At 50.8% G+C, this 15000-nt stretch overlaps 1 long non-coding RNA gene across 1 annotated transcript; it reads left to right on the forward strand.

Moving 5' to 3' along the window:
* Positions 1–1926: 1926 nt before the first annotated feature.
* Positions 1927–14473, forward strand: LOC115252767 (uncharacterized). Its single transcript, XR_003891080.1, has 3 exons — positions 1927–2148; positions 2263–2411; positions 14444–14473. It is a non-coding gene; the product is annotated as an uncharacterized lncRNA (long non-coding RNA).
* Positions 14474–15000: the final 527 nt, after the last annotated feature.

The following is a 15000-nucleotide window of genomic DNA, read 5'->3' on the forward strand; positions in this document are numbered from 1 at the left end:
CCAGACAAGCAACAGTGGCAGGAAAAACTCCCCTTTAACAGGAAGAAACCTGGAGCAGGACCAGGCTCATGTAGGGGGACCCTCCTGCTGATGGGAGGGGGGGGGTAGAGAGGGAGGAGAGGAGAGAGAGGAGAGAGGAGAGGAGGGGGAGAGGAGAGGAGAGGAGAGGAGAGGAGAGGAGAGGAGGGGGAGGGGAGAGGGGGAGGGGAGGGGAGGGGAGGGGAGAGGAGAGGAGAGGAGAGGAGAGGAGAGGAGAGGAGAGGAGAGGAGAGGAGAGGAGAGGAGAGGAGAGGAGAGAGAGAGGGGAGGAGGGGAGAGGAGAGGAGAGGAGAGGAGGAGAGAGGAGGGGAGGGGAGAGGAGGGGAGGGGAGGGGAGGGGAGGGGAGGGGGAGAAGAGAGGAGAGGAGGAGAGAGGAGGGAGGAGAGGAGAGGAGGAGGAGAGGAGAGGAGAGGAGGGAGAGGAGAGGAGAGGAGAGGAGAGGAGAGGAAACCATGACCCAGTGGGGTGACAGAGGCCTGTCAGGTGATCATGTTTCCGGACCCTGGAAACAGCCTTCCATGTGACAGAGGAGGAACACAGAACCCACCCTGGATGGGTTAGGGTCAGGGTTACTGGAGGTTTCATAGTTTGATTTCTGACCTGTGGCCACAGCCTTGACCCACAATGCACTCTGTTTTGCTCACAACAGTACCTTCACTAATCTGAATGAAATGTGTTGAAAATCTGTCTGTATAATCTGATTCTGCTACTCTGATAAATAAATGGGACCATATTTGTCAGTCATAAATGCAGAAATGGATTTAAGAGAATGTCGGTGGTGCTTAATCTGCTGGTTCCGGTGGCAGAGCGTTCGGATTATAAAACAGTTGCGCCTGTTGGCCGCTGCGATAATGTGCTAAAATCCCTTAATCTGGCAGCCCACGGGCATTTGAGGGAACCAAGGGTCAGGAGGTAACCATCCAGAGCTGGGTTGGGCTGTATTTACACGTATATTCTGGTCCCGTCTGTTTATGCGACCCCGTCCCCCATGTCTCTGAGCGGGGAGGCCTGTCGTCACACCCTCACTCTCTTTGGTTCTGTTGGGGTTGGGTTGCTCAGTTACAGGGCTTGAGAGACGCCGGTCAGGAAAGGCAGCAGCGTCAGAGCTTCCAGTTCTTTCTTTCATAACTGTCTAATAAAGCTAAAGCTCGAGTGTGAAGCTGTGATGGGGGACTCACATCAAACCACAAAAGAAATGATCCCAAGATACATCCTGGAGGCGCTCCACGGCCATGGTAAAAGGGGAAGCGGCTGAATAATGGCCAAAGTAAAATCATTGTAAATGTATAACTTTTATAAACATTTGAATCTAAAAAAAGAAAGGTTTGGCTAGCACCTTAATATTTTTCCATGCCTGGTTCCATTTATTTACACTATGAAGTGAATATGAGCATCATGTGCATGATGATTGATTGATGTGTTTAGCAGCTCCACAGAGGATTTTTGTGAGCAATAAATTGCTTATTTATGTCCGTTAAACTTCTAAGTGTTATTCGGTGTCCAGAGGTCAGAGGTCAGGATGGAATTCCCAAACCTCTCAACCAGGGGTTCATGTGGATGACAGGAGAGTCGAAGCAGATGAGCATTTTAATTCATCATTTTAATTTGGAAGGACAACTTTGAATATTAAACTAATATCACATAAGACAAGTTCCACCTGAAGTCATTCCCTGCTGTGTGGAGCTGCAGAAGCTCAGTGACGGCGGCAGAACTCCAGATTATCCTCGGAGTCCAGTCATTGGCTGCGTTATTAGCCTGTATCATGGGGACTGAAAGAGATCCTTGTTTGGGTGAGTGGGTGGGTTTGCGTCGGGAAGCACATGCAGATTTGATGTGTGTTTAGGGTGAGGGGGTGTGGAGAGAGACGGGGGGGGGTCTTACGATCGCAGAGCGTTGCTACATCTGGCTCTCCGTGTCAGAGGCACGGGCATGCACATGTGGGAGCTGGGACGCGGGGGTATGAATGCGGGCCGTTTGAAATCTGTCCTGGATCCAGGTCTTGGGAACGGGAGCTCGTCCGCCTCCGGTGGTGCAGGAAAGTGACGCAGCGCCGGAGCGATCGCTCGCACCGACCGACTATTGCGGCAGCGGGAGCAGCAGCTGTGGAGGTGTGTGTGTGTGTGTGTGTGTGTCGGGGGGCAGAGGGGGGTGTCACACTGGCCTGTTCACCGGTGGAATAACGGGACCCAGGAATAACGGGTATCGCCGGTTTCTGCGCTCAGGGATTATGAGCCCGGCGGAGCCGCAATGACCAGCCCGCGAAGGTCCGCCAAGCTGCAGCTGCGACGGTCCATCAGCGAGCAGCTGCGGGACTCCACGTCCAAGGCTTGGGATCTTCTGTGGAGGAATGTCCGGGAGAGACGGCTGGCAGGTGAGGGAGCCAAACTATTTCAATGAGCGAGACGAGGTTTAGTCTCATCAGAAATGTCTCTGTTGGTCGATGATGAATCCCTCGAAATGAAATAGCATTTGTTTCTGACCCAGATAATAAAGGCAGCGTGTGGTTGTCGCGCTAAACTCTATACTGCACATTAACGTTCAGTCACTGCAGGCTAAAGTTGGTCATATTTGCAGCATATCTGTCGTGTTATGACCGTATGGCGACGCGCAGCGCGCACCCGGGCGATATTTTGGGAAGGTCATTGTCAAATATAGTGCTCAAAACAGCGCAGGCATGTACTGCGGACAGGACTCCGGGGGGGTCAGATGCCAGGCACTCAGCATCTGTTCCTCTCTGCGGGACAATCTGCGATCAATCCTACTTTTGTTTCGATTCAGACACTCTGGATGGACTCGGACATTCTGCGTGCGCGTCAGTGCGCCATGGGTCAGCCAGTTTGTTCTGTTAGCCTGGATGCGCAGAGGTGGAACCGACTGTTGTGCGTCAGTAGGGGAGGAGAGGAAAGAGAGCTGCACACTCGCTTCCATCATGTGTGACTCCCGCAGCCATGAGACTGAGTAGATGTTGGTGGTAGCTGTGCTTTCATCAATAAAAGAGGTGCAATGGAGCATCCCAGTCTTCATCCTGTCTCACCAAAACCTGCCATCCCCTCCTCCAACACTTCAGCATCAGCCCCCTGCTGAAGCCATCAGCTTCACATCTGTATGGATTAGATTTTAGGGAAGCCTCTCAAATGTGGACATCTGGTCCCTTAAAGCTGGATCCTGACCAACAAGGTTCACATTTCTGATGGCTCAGTGAAAAACAAAAGAGCAGCAGATTCGTTTGCACAATTCTGTTGCTCGCAGGCCCAGAATCACAGTCAGGGAACATTGCTCCGGTCCGTGTGTGTGTGCGTGTGTGTGTGTGTGTGTGTGTGAAAGCTGAAAGTACACAATAGCACCTGGATTTAGCAGTAATCCCGCAGGTTTTTTGGGGTTAGTCGTGGGGGTTGGAGCTCCCTTTCCTGGTTGGATTTGTGGCTTCCAGTTGGTTGTTATGAATGTGTGTGTTAGGGAGAGTTGGAGGTGTTCAGAGGCTGGGAGCTGAGAACAGGTAGATCATCATCGTTTAATGACACTTTGCAACACTTTTCTGTCTCCAGGTCTTCATGTCTGGGGTAACTGAGGCATATCCAGGTCTACAGGTTAAAGATTAAAGGTTAAAGATTAAATGATATCTTTCTTTCTGTTTGATGTTCCGTAACTGATTCCGGGATTTGGATCATGACAGAGACAGGATCAGGACCCATCTCCGCAATTCCTCTGTTGCCACATAGGTTTAGCTGTTTTTTACTCTCTTTTAATTCCTATCCCGTCTTGGCTGGCTGTAACTGAGACGGAGCGAAGGATATCAGGTTACTGGCTCCTCGCTACAACGCCACCATGTGCCAATCCATTCGCACGGATCGCAATGCTGCATCCGTGAATTATCAGCCTTTACTATAGAAATTCCAGCAACCAACACTAGAGAAGGGTTGAAACCTATTAAGCTCCTTTTAATTTCAGCTCGTCAGTTCTCTCTCACAACCTTTTTCCGCCCAGTAATGCTCCTCTGTTGGGAGATCAGGTGCCGGCTGCTGGCCTGAAATTGACCCCGTTATGACCTACTTTTCACGTGAGCTCCTCAAAATGTACCCCCCTGCCTGCTGCTCCACTAAAATGATTTAAACTGACCCCCGTTACCCCCACCCCTGGCAAATGACTTTCTGACAAAGTAGGTCAAAGCATGAACTTTCCTCCTCTTTGGGGCATTCCATACATTTATCCACCGACTCGGTTACGCGTCTCAGACGTCAGCATTTCTCACACAGACAACATGGATGTGTGTGTGTGTGCGTGCATGTGTGTGTGTGTGCTGGCTCAGTCTTCAGTGGCATGCATCATTTAATCCTCCCTTATCCACTGCCCAACTCAATTAGGAGGAGTATTTCAAAAATATGTGGTACTTTATGGTCACTTATGACAATTGACATATTTGACATTTGCTCAGTTAAGGAGTCAGTTTTTTTTTTTCAAACAAAAGTTTTTTTCTCAAAATGGAGGATGTCACATGTCAGTTCTTTGGGTTAGCAGTGGTTCTACCAAGGTGGCTCAACATCGAACGACTGTTTCATGCCTCAGAGTTATCGATGTTTTGCTATTTTCTTCCAATGATCATCTCATATTACTCGCGATGGTTTAATTGTGTGTGTGGGAGGTGGGGGGAATAAAACACAACTCGCTGTACCAGTCCCAGTGGGTTTTATTTTTGACTTCTTTATAAGAAGAAATATTGATGTAGTCCTAACCAAAAGGTAAAGAAAATGCTAACTACCACCCTCCAAAGCATCTCGAGCTATTTTCTGATGATCCATATTTTTGTAAAGTAAAGAAACTGTGAACTCGGTGCGGTCTGACTCCCACAATTAGCAACAATGGCTTTTCCTCCTCCACACATTCCTCGGCACAGACTCACACGCCCACATTGTCGCTATGTTCTGGACTCTGTCCCACTTTACTTTGACCATTTACTGGGGTTGTGATTTTATTTTTACAAAATGTCATTGTATCCCCACGTTGCAGATTTTTCCTTTCATTCTCACACAAACGTCACCCGAAGCATGCGCCGAGTTGTCTGTTTTGGCAGCAAGCTGAGCTCTCCTGCCATTGGGTGCTTGTCATGTGACCAAAAGACAGCCCTTGTGGCAAAAAGATTCGAGTCCTCTTTCCATCCTGGCTGAGGCGTCCGCCTGCTAATGTGGGAGGAGAAGAAGGTAGAGTCAGGTTGTGTGATGAAGATGGGATGTGTTTGTTTGACTATGCGGTGCGGAGGGGAGGAGGCAGGCGGGTGGGGAGCTCATTCAGCTTCCAGTGAGGACTTGTTAGGGACAGGAATGCAGAAGGAGTGCTGGCAGTCATCAGAACAAGAGCAAGAAGACTTGTGGTTGATTTAGACTGTGCTATGGAGGCGATGGACAGCAGTATGGCGGTTAATGAGGGCTCTGACCGAGGGGCTAAAGAGGCTGCGGATAACTGTCATGGACGCGTGGACAGTGACAGCAGAGTCAGCTTAAGCTGTACACACTCCGCAGAGGTAGCAGTCCCTGACGAGTGCGTGCACGACAGGACGCACGCCTCAGGGGACGCTGGCAGAGCCAGTCCTGAGGACAGAGCCAGTCCTGAGGACAGAGCCAGTCCTGAGGACAGCGCCAGTCCTGAGGACAGAGCCAGTCCTGAGGACAGCGCCAGTCCTGAGGACAGAGCCAGTCCTGAGGACAGAGCCAGTCCTGAGGACAGCGCCAGTCCTGAGGACAGCGCCAGTCCTGAGGACAGAGCCAGTCCTGAGGACAGCGCCAGTCCTGAGGACAGCGCCAGTCCTGAGGACAGAGCCAGTCCTGAGGACAGAGCCAGTCCTGAGGACAGAGCCAGTCCTGAGGACAGCGCTGCGTTGGCAGGTAGCTGCACCGGACCTGATGTCATCAAGGATGCCAGGGTCGAGGGTCATGACAGCGAGAGTGACGACAGTGGCAGCAGCCAGACCTCCTCCCTGGAGGCCTGCATGCCACCTTCTGTGCAGGATTACTACCTGCGACGAGGCGGCACCCCTCGTCGGCGCTCTGCCCTGCGCCTCTCCCGCATCATCGCGCGCCAGCAGCTCCTCCACAGACTGTCACGAGGTAGAGACAGAGCTTTCTGTGAGATCTTTGTTCATTTTTTTTTTTGACAAAATAGTTTAATTTTAGGATTGCTGCTGTTACATAAAACCCTGCCTAGGCCAAGACATTTTAAGGGATTCCTATATGTTAAAAACCCTCATCTAGCTTCTGCTTCCTGCTTCCTAAAAACACTGAATCATCTTACTGATTGCACGTCTTGCTGATTGGAAGTCATCCTGTTGTTCTGGTTCAAATCAACGGCTTCTCCTCTGAAGATGTCGTTAATGTTACCCACAGAAGTCCTAATAAACCCTGAAGTAATGCATTGTTCATGTTTTTGTCTATGTCCTCCCTTCCCAAATCTTCTGTTTAGTATTCCATTGTTCCTTCCTCAGCTTCCTGTCACATGACTGCTGTTTCCCAGGGAGTAAACACAACATAACACTTGTTTGAAAGAAGAGGGTTTGGGCTGGTCACGTCAACGTTTGTGATGCGCTGAGGTCAGAGGAGAAGATCAGTTTAGACTTAAAAACTCTGTGTTTAAACTTTCCATGTGTGTTTGATCAGATTTGACAGTCAGGACAGGAAGCATGACAGGTCTTCTCATCATTTACTTCCTCTCTTTTAAACCAAAAGCAACACCGGGAAAGTGATTTAAAACCTGATTGATGACAAATGAATATAAAGGAGCAAGTTTGGGCCTGTGCTGGTGGGTGTAGACGACTGAACTTTCACTCCTCGTTTCCTGCCATGACACACACATTTCTGCTTAGCTACAGTCAAGCTGTCTGACTTCCTTACACACACTTCCTCTCAAGAAGCTTGGCAGACATATTAGTCATTAGTCTCATTTAGTCTGATTATTACTGTGCAGAGGATCGACTGGACCATCACAAAACCTTAAGATCTGATGAAGATCAATGAATGTGAACTACTGGATTCTTAAGTGAAAAACTGGCTGATACCATAAATATCCTAAAGTCCAAGCTCTTTTTATCATGTGCCTTCATGATTGTGTAGTTCATATAGGCTCATCACCCACAGAAGGTCCACAAGAGGCCGGAACCATGTGGTTTGGGAGGCAGTAGTGCCTGGGCTCCCCACAACCCTAACCCTCGGACCAAAACCCTGACTTCAGGGATATGTCACCTTGCCAGGGGCAACAGGCTTGTGGGGAGGCTGAGAGGTCCCGGCTAGAGATAGTCGAGCCTCCAGACCCAGCATGGATTCTGGAACCCAGCTCCTTGAGACTGGTTGGCCATTCCAGCACTCTGGAGTTTCCCAGGGGGAATAGCAGCGTGCTGGTGTGGGCTTACTTATAGCTTTCCAGCTGAGCTGCCATGAGTTGGTTGCTTTCCTACGCATTTGGGTCAGGGTTACTTCTCTCACTGTTGTCTGTGTCTATGGGCTGGACAATGGTACCGAGTTCCTGGCTTTCTTGAAATCCCTGGAACAACATAACGCCCGCTAACACAATCTGAATATTATATATTCTGATATGTATATTGTATTCACCCTCTGTACTATGTACAGGTGTACAGGGGCCGAGTATCCATTGACCTGGATTATTGTAAATATACATCCTCTTTGTATACTCCAAATTCTATTCTATTCTGTTTTATCGTATTTGTCTCCGCGTGCTCTTGCTGTTGTTGCACTGTAAATTTCCCTGTGTGGGACAATAAAGGACCTGAATCTGAATCAATAGTGATCCGATGGAGGACTGGGGGACTTCAATGCTCACATGGGCAACAACAGCAACACCTGGAGTGGCGTGATTGGGGGAAATGGCCTCCCTGGTGTGACTGGTGTTCTGTGATTGCACTGTGCTATTAATCACAGCTTCTCCGCAACAAGCACCTTGTTCCAACATCAGGGCGTCCATTAGTGCAGGTGCCACCAGGACACCCTGGCTGGAGGTTGATGATCAACTTTGTTATCATTTCAGCTGATCTCTGGCCATTATTCCTCCCCAGTGGTGGCACCAACCAGGGAGACCCCAAGGTATTGTGGGGGGTCTGTTGGGAAAATCTGGCTGAGGTGCAGATGGGGCGCTCAAATGGGGACATTGTTGAACGGTGGAAGGAATAATTGGAGGAGCTGCTTTAGGCCAGTGACACAACTTCCATTGAGGAAGCAGAGGTTGGGGACTCTGAGGAGGCATCAGGGGTGGATGAGACTAACCCCGAGTACCTCAAGTGTCTGGATGTTGTGGGGCTGTCTTGGTTGTTACACCTCTTCTGCAACCCAATGGTGGTCAGGGGCAGTTCCTTAGGGTGTCAAACCAGGTGGTGGTGGAGGAACCTCTGTTATAAAGGGGGACCAGAAAGTGTGTTTCAAATACAGAGGGCTCACACTTCTCACCCTCCCCAGGAAGGTCTGCACCAGGGTAGTGGACAGAAGAATTTGGCCGATGGTTGAACCCCAGATGGAACAATGTAGTTTTTATTCTATTTGCGGAACACTGGACCAGCTCTATAACCTCCACATGGTGCTTAAGGGTTCATGGGAGGTTTCCCAACCAGTCCACATGTGTTTTTTGCTCTTGAGAAGGCAATCCACCGTGTCCCTCATGGTACCCTGTGGGCGGTGCTCCATGAGTGTAGGGTCTGTGGCTCTCTGACCCGACAGGTCTGCACGTTGTTACCAGTTCTGTTCACAATTTTTATGGGCAGAGTTTCTATGCGTAGCCAGAGGCCAGAGAGAGTCCTTTATTGGATGTTGTGTTGGCTTCATCAAGTCAGGACCTTCAGCGTGTGCTTGGGGCAGTTTGCAGCTGAGTGTGAAGCAGTTGGGATGAGAATCAGCACCCTCCACATCCAAAGCCATGGTTCTCTAGCAGAAAAAGGTTGGCTGTCCCTCAGCTTTGTTGGAGAGTTCCTGCCTCAAGCAGACCGTTCACAAGTGAGGGAAGATGGAGCGTGAGATTGAGAGGCAGATTGGTGCAGGCTCTGAGTGAGCAGCTTGGTCACTCGGGAGCTCAAAGTAGAGCCACTGAGGAGTCAGCTGAGGTGTCCGGATGTCCCCTGGACGCCTCCCTCGGGAGATGTTCCAAGCATGTCCCACCAGGAGGAGGTCCTGAGGAAGAGCCAGGACATGCTGAAGAGACTGTGTCTCTGGGCTAGCCTGGGAGTACCTCAGAATCCTCTCTGCTTAGACTGCTGCCTCCGCCACCCGGCTCCGGATAAGATGGGTGAAGATGAGACGAGACAATCACTCAGGTTTGTGAGGACCCAGACTGTAACTGAAAACTCAGTTTCAACCTGATGCAGCTCTGCTTGGATTGTTAAGTTTTTGTGTTCCACCTGTTCCAACAGCAAAACTCCTCACAGCATGCTGTCCACACCTCTAGGTTTGACTCCAAACATGCCTTCTCAGAGTTTATAGCTGTTCCACATAAAGGATCAGCATTGTGCATGCATGGAATGCAGGTTACCCTTTTTTAATCTATGTCATTTCCACTTTTCTCTCGGCAGCAGGTTGCGATGGGCATGTCTAACAGTTAGATCAGTATAAGACTTTAATGGTCCTTTTTAAAATCCAGATTTTGTTCATATTGCCCCAAGCTGCCTCAGATTATTATTCAATGATTAAGAGACATTTAACATGTGTATTGTGGATGAATAAAAAGGCTGAAAGGGTCACTTAAAGGACTAAAGCTGTTTCTGGGTGGTGTTTTAACAAGCGTCCCCACCTTTAAAAGGAATAAACTGAATCCTTTCTTTGAGTTACGTCCCCTTTATCGCACTCTGCTGGAGCGAACGTGCTACAGCAGCCCAAATATACACCATCACCTTCCAATTTCAGGCCTTTTCCTAAAGAAACGCGCAGGTGGTGTCGAATCTCTGCAGCTCTCTCTTAACTGATGCACAGGAGGTGGTTCCTGAAGCTTCATGGTCCAGAGCTGCAGGGTTAGGGCTTCTGTGTGACTGCAGATTAATCATATGGGATGGGACACATCTCCTCCCTCGCTTCCTCTCTTTCTCCGACTCCTCCTCTGCCTTCTTTTTCTCTTAGTGTTTTAGCATGTGTGAGAATTTGGCTGCGTTCCAGGCATCCTGTGTGTGTGTGTGTGAGGGTGTGTGTGTGTAATTTTGTAAAGAATTGCTGTTAACTCATAGTTTCACAACCTTTGTCATGTCTTTGTGGGTTCCCTATGCTGTGTGTTAATTTCAACTAAAACAACAAACACACTCTGCACTTGGAAAAGTTGGAATTCACAAATACTTCCGTCAATCTTTTCTCTAATCTCACTGGTATTCCGGAGGTCCCCACTGGTGTGCTCATTCCAGGAACTTCCTGTTGCTGTTCTTAGCTCACATAGCACACTTGGACGCCTGGGAAATTCTAAGCAGGAAATGATGTCATGCTCAGCACTTGAGGGTCCTTCAGGCAGACATTACGCTGCAGAACGCTGTCAGAAAGTCAAGGTTGCTGGAGATGAAGGAAGGAAATGAAAGGTAGATGAAAGGAAGGCAATCAAAGAAAGCTGTCAGGGGCCTCTGCTCCGTCCATTATGTAACATAGCTGCTGTTCTTGTTCTGCAGGGAATCACCTCACAGTCCTTTTGTCCCACACATGGACTCTGGTGTTCACACGCCCACACCACACACCGCACACACACGCACGCCCACACACACACACACACACACACACACACACACACACACACACACACACACCATCTGTCCATCTACCCTGCAGTTGTGGTAGTGGCCTGCTGTCTGTTGCCATATATCCTCCCACAGCAGGAGGGATGGGGGGGGGGGGGGGGGATTAGCCCCGTCTGACTGTGTGTGTTGGTGTGTTTTGTGGCCCGCTAACAACATGTTTGTGTATTAATTAATCTCTTGATTAAATTTCTGTACAGTATGAATAATGGAGCTTTGTTGTCACGCTGACACGCTGTGTGTGTGTGTGTTTATGTGTGTGTTTGTGTGTTTGTGTGTGTTGGTGTGTGTGTGGAGTTCCAGTATAAAGAGCTGAGATGCCCACAGCAACCAGAGCTGAGCCACCGTTGTGGGTTCCTGGTTCTGCTGCTGGTGGAGACTCTGGTGCTGATGTGGGTCTGGTTCTGCTGCTGGTGGAGCTCTGGTGCTGATGATGTGGGTCCTGGTTCTGCTGCTGGTGGAGCCTCTGGTGCTGATGTGGGTCCTGGTTCTGGGTGGAGCCTCTGGTGCTGAGTGGGTCCTGGTTTGCTGCTGGTGGAGCCTCTGGTGCTGATGTGGGTCCTGGTTATGCTGCTGGTGGAGCTCTGTGTGATGTGGGGTCCTGGTTTCTGCTGCTGGTGGAGCCTCTGGGTGTGATGTGGGTCCTGGTTCTGCTGCTGGTGGAGCCTCTGGTGCTGATGTGGGTCCTGGTTCTGCTGCTGGTGGTGGAGCCTCTGTGCTGATGTGGTGTCTGGTTCTGCTGCTGGTGGAGCCTCTGGTGCTGATGTGGGTCCTGGTTCTGCTGCTGGTGGAGCTCTGGTGCTGGTGGGTCTGGTTATGCTGCTGGTGGAGCCTCTGGTGCTGATGTGGGTCCTGGTTCTGCTGCAGAACGTCTCCAACCTGATCTTGATATCTGGTTGATCATCTGAGATCCCTCATTCAGCTGTGGTGGATCTTCCTGCCTGTGGTTTTCCCACAGGGTCCAGCCATCTCATCTGCCCTCCCACCCCACTCACCCCCCCGCCCCACTCAACCCCTCCCACCCCACTCACCCCCCCACCCCACTCAACCCCCCCCCGCCCCACTCAACCCCTCCCACCCCACTCACCCCTCCCACCCCACTCACCCCCCCACCCCACTCAACCCCTCCCACCCCTCCCACCCCACTCACCCCTCCCATCCCACTCAACCCCTCCCATCCCACTCAACCCCCCACCCCCCCACTCAACCCCTCCCATCCCACTCAAACCACTCCCACCCCACTCACCACTCCCCCCACCCCCACTCAACCCCTCCCACCCCACTCACCCCCCCCACCCCACTCAACCCCTCCCACCCCTCCCACCCCCACTCACCCCTCCCCACACCCCCTCAACCCCCCCACCCCCCCACTCAACCCCTCCCACCCCACTCACCCCCCCCACCCCACTCAACCCCTGCCACCCCACTCAACCCCTCCCATCCCACTCAACCCCTCCCACCCCACTAACCCCTCCCACCCCACTCACCCCCCCCCACACACACACTCTTATACTTTTTGCCTTCTCGGACTCACTGGCTCAACATCTGGATGCACTAAATGTCCCCACTGTGCATCGTGCACGCATTTCTCTGTCAGGCAGTTTTATTCCAGTAAGCCCAAAGAGTCCCGTGGAAGAAGCTCCTCATTGGCCTGCTGGTGGGCTCAGCTGAAGATGGGGGGGTCATGTGGGGGGGGGTCATCTGAGAATGAGCCATTTCCTCTGTGGACACGACGGAGCAGCAGCAGCTGAAGTTGGTGGAGACGACCTTCAGAGGTGCAGAGAAGGTCGGAGATGATGGTGGGAGGGTGTAAATGGGACAAGATGCATCAAGGTGAAGGAAGAAGAAAGTGCAGGACAGGTGCTCATTAGAGGGAAGGAGAAGGTGCGTGGGTCTGGGGGGGGGGGGGCAGAGCTGGAAGCACAGCGGCGAGGAGAGGAACCACTGATGGAACAGCCGATGTGCTGCTGGACGGAGACGAAGCTTCGGTCTGAGTAGAGCAGAGAGCCACAAGAGCATGTCAGCGAACGCATCATGAGGGCTTCAAGTAAGTCGAGCCTTCGTTAATCGGGCTGACGAGTGTTTCCTCATCTGTGGAGGATGAGGCTTTTTATCACACACAGGTTGTGTTGTGTGTGTTGTTCTGATGGTGGTTCAGGAACAGGCACCACACACACACACAGGTTGTGTTGTGTGTGTTGTTCTGATGGTGGTTCAGGAACAGAGGCACCACACACACACACAGGTTGTGTTGTGTGCGTTGTTCTGATGGTGGTTCAGGAACAGAGGCACCACACACACACACAGGTTGTGTTGTGTGTGTTGTTCTGATGGTGGTTCAGGAACAGAGGCACCACACACACACAGGTTGTGTTGTGTGTGTTGTTCTGATGGTGGTTCAGGAACAGAGGCACCACACACACACAGGTTGTGTTGTGTGTGTTGTTCTGATGGTGGTTCAGGAACAGAGGCACCACACACACACAGGTTGTGTTGTGTGTGTTGTTCTGATGGTGGTTCAGGAACAGGCACCACACACACACACAGGTTGTGTTGTGTGTGTTGTTCTGATGGTGGTTCAGGAACAGAGGCACCACACACACACACAGGTTGTGTTGTGTGTGTTGTTCTGATGGTGGTTCAGGAACAGAGGCACCACACACACACACAGGTTGTGTGTGTGTGTTGTTCTGATGGTGTTTTAATGGGCCGGCAGTGGCCACCAAGATTAAAACACATTCCTCAAAGAAGCCCGTTTAGCAGTGTGAGCAGAATAAATGTGGGAGGAAGTCCCGTAAAACCCGTTGTGGTGCTGGCAACAAGATTTAGAACATTTGGGCTGTGCAGCAAACTGGATATGTGTGTGTGTCCGGTCCGGTGATTCCCACGGGGAATTCTCCTCTCTGCTTATGCTCACCATGATGATCCGGTGTAACTATGACATGCGTGTGGGAGTAAAGCGCAGCAGGCTCGCTACCCCCCCACACTCATGGGGATGGAACGATCCCTCAGCTCCACCCTGCTCACCTTCACTCACTCACACACACACATCACTCATCACACCGACACACTCACCACAACACACACACACTCACTCACACATCACACACTCACACACACTCCATCTCACACACCACCACACTCACGTCACACCACACAAACAACACACTACATCACACACTCACTCACACACACACTCACTCACACACACACACTCACTCACGACACTCCCTCACACCACCACTCACACACAACTCACTCCACCACCTCATCACACACACACCACTCACACACACACTCACCCACAATCACACACACACTCACTCACCACACACACACACCAATACACACACACTCATCACACACATCACACTCACACACATCACCACACACACTCACATTCCACACAACCCACACACACCACTCCACACACACTCACACACACTCACACACACACACTCACACACACACACACACTCACTCACTCACTCACACCACTCACACACACACACTCACACACTCACTCACTCACACACACTCACTCACACACTCACTCACTCACACACACTCACTCACACACACACTCACTCACACACACACACCACTCCTCCCGTTCTCCAGCAGACGAGTCCAACGGATTCTTTCTTTGTTTACAGAACTCGAGGCGAAGGAGGCCTGTGATTGGCGGAAAGCAGCAGGATTTCCACAGTATGCTCAGCTCTACGAAGTAACAGCCAGCTCTTGGTTCTTGTGCTCCATCTTTTCTTTTTCCCATCCCTTCTCTTCTTCCATCCATTCCTTCTCTTCTTCTGTCATCCTTCTCTTCTTCCATCCGTCCTTCTCTTCTTCCATCCGTCCTTCTCTTCTTCCATCCGTCCTTCTCTTCTTCCATCCGTCCTTCTCTCCTGTCCATCCTTCTCTTCTTCTGTCCATCCTTCTCTTCTTCCATCCATCCTTCTCTTCTGTCCATCCTTCTCTTCTTCCATCCATCCTTCTCTTCTTCCATCCGTCCTTCTCTTCTTCATCCATCCTTCTCTTCTTCCATCCGTCCTTCTCTTCTTCTGTCTGTCCTTCTCTTCTTCCATCCATCCTTTTCTTTTTCCATCCATCCTTCTCTTCTTCCATCCATCCTTTTCTTTTTCCATCCATCCTTCTCTTCTTCCATCCGTCCTTCTCTTCCTCCATCCATCCTTCTCTTCTTCCATCCGTCCTT

The sequence above is a fragment of the Takifugu rubripes genome, chromosome 15 (genome assembly GCF_901000725.2).
Source record: "Takifugu rubripes chromosome 15, fTakRub1.2, whole genome shotgun sequence".
NCBI classification, from domain to species: Eukaryota; Metazoa; Chordata; class Actinopteri; order Tetraodontiformes; family Tetraodontidae; genus Takifugu; species Takifugu rubripes.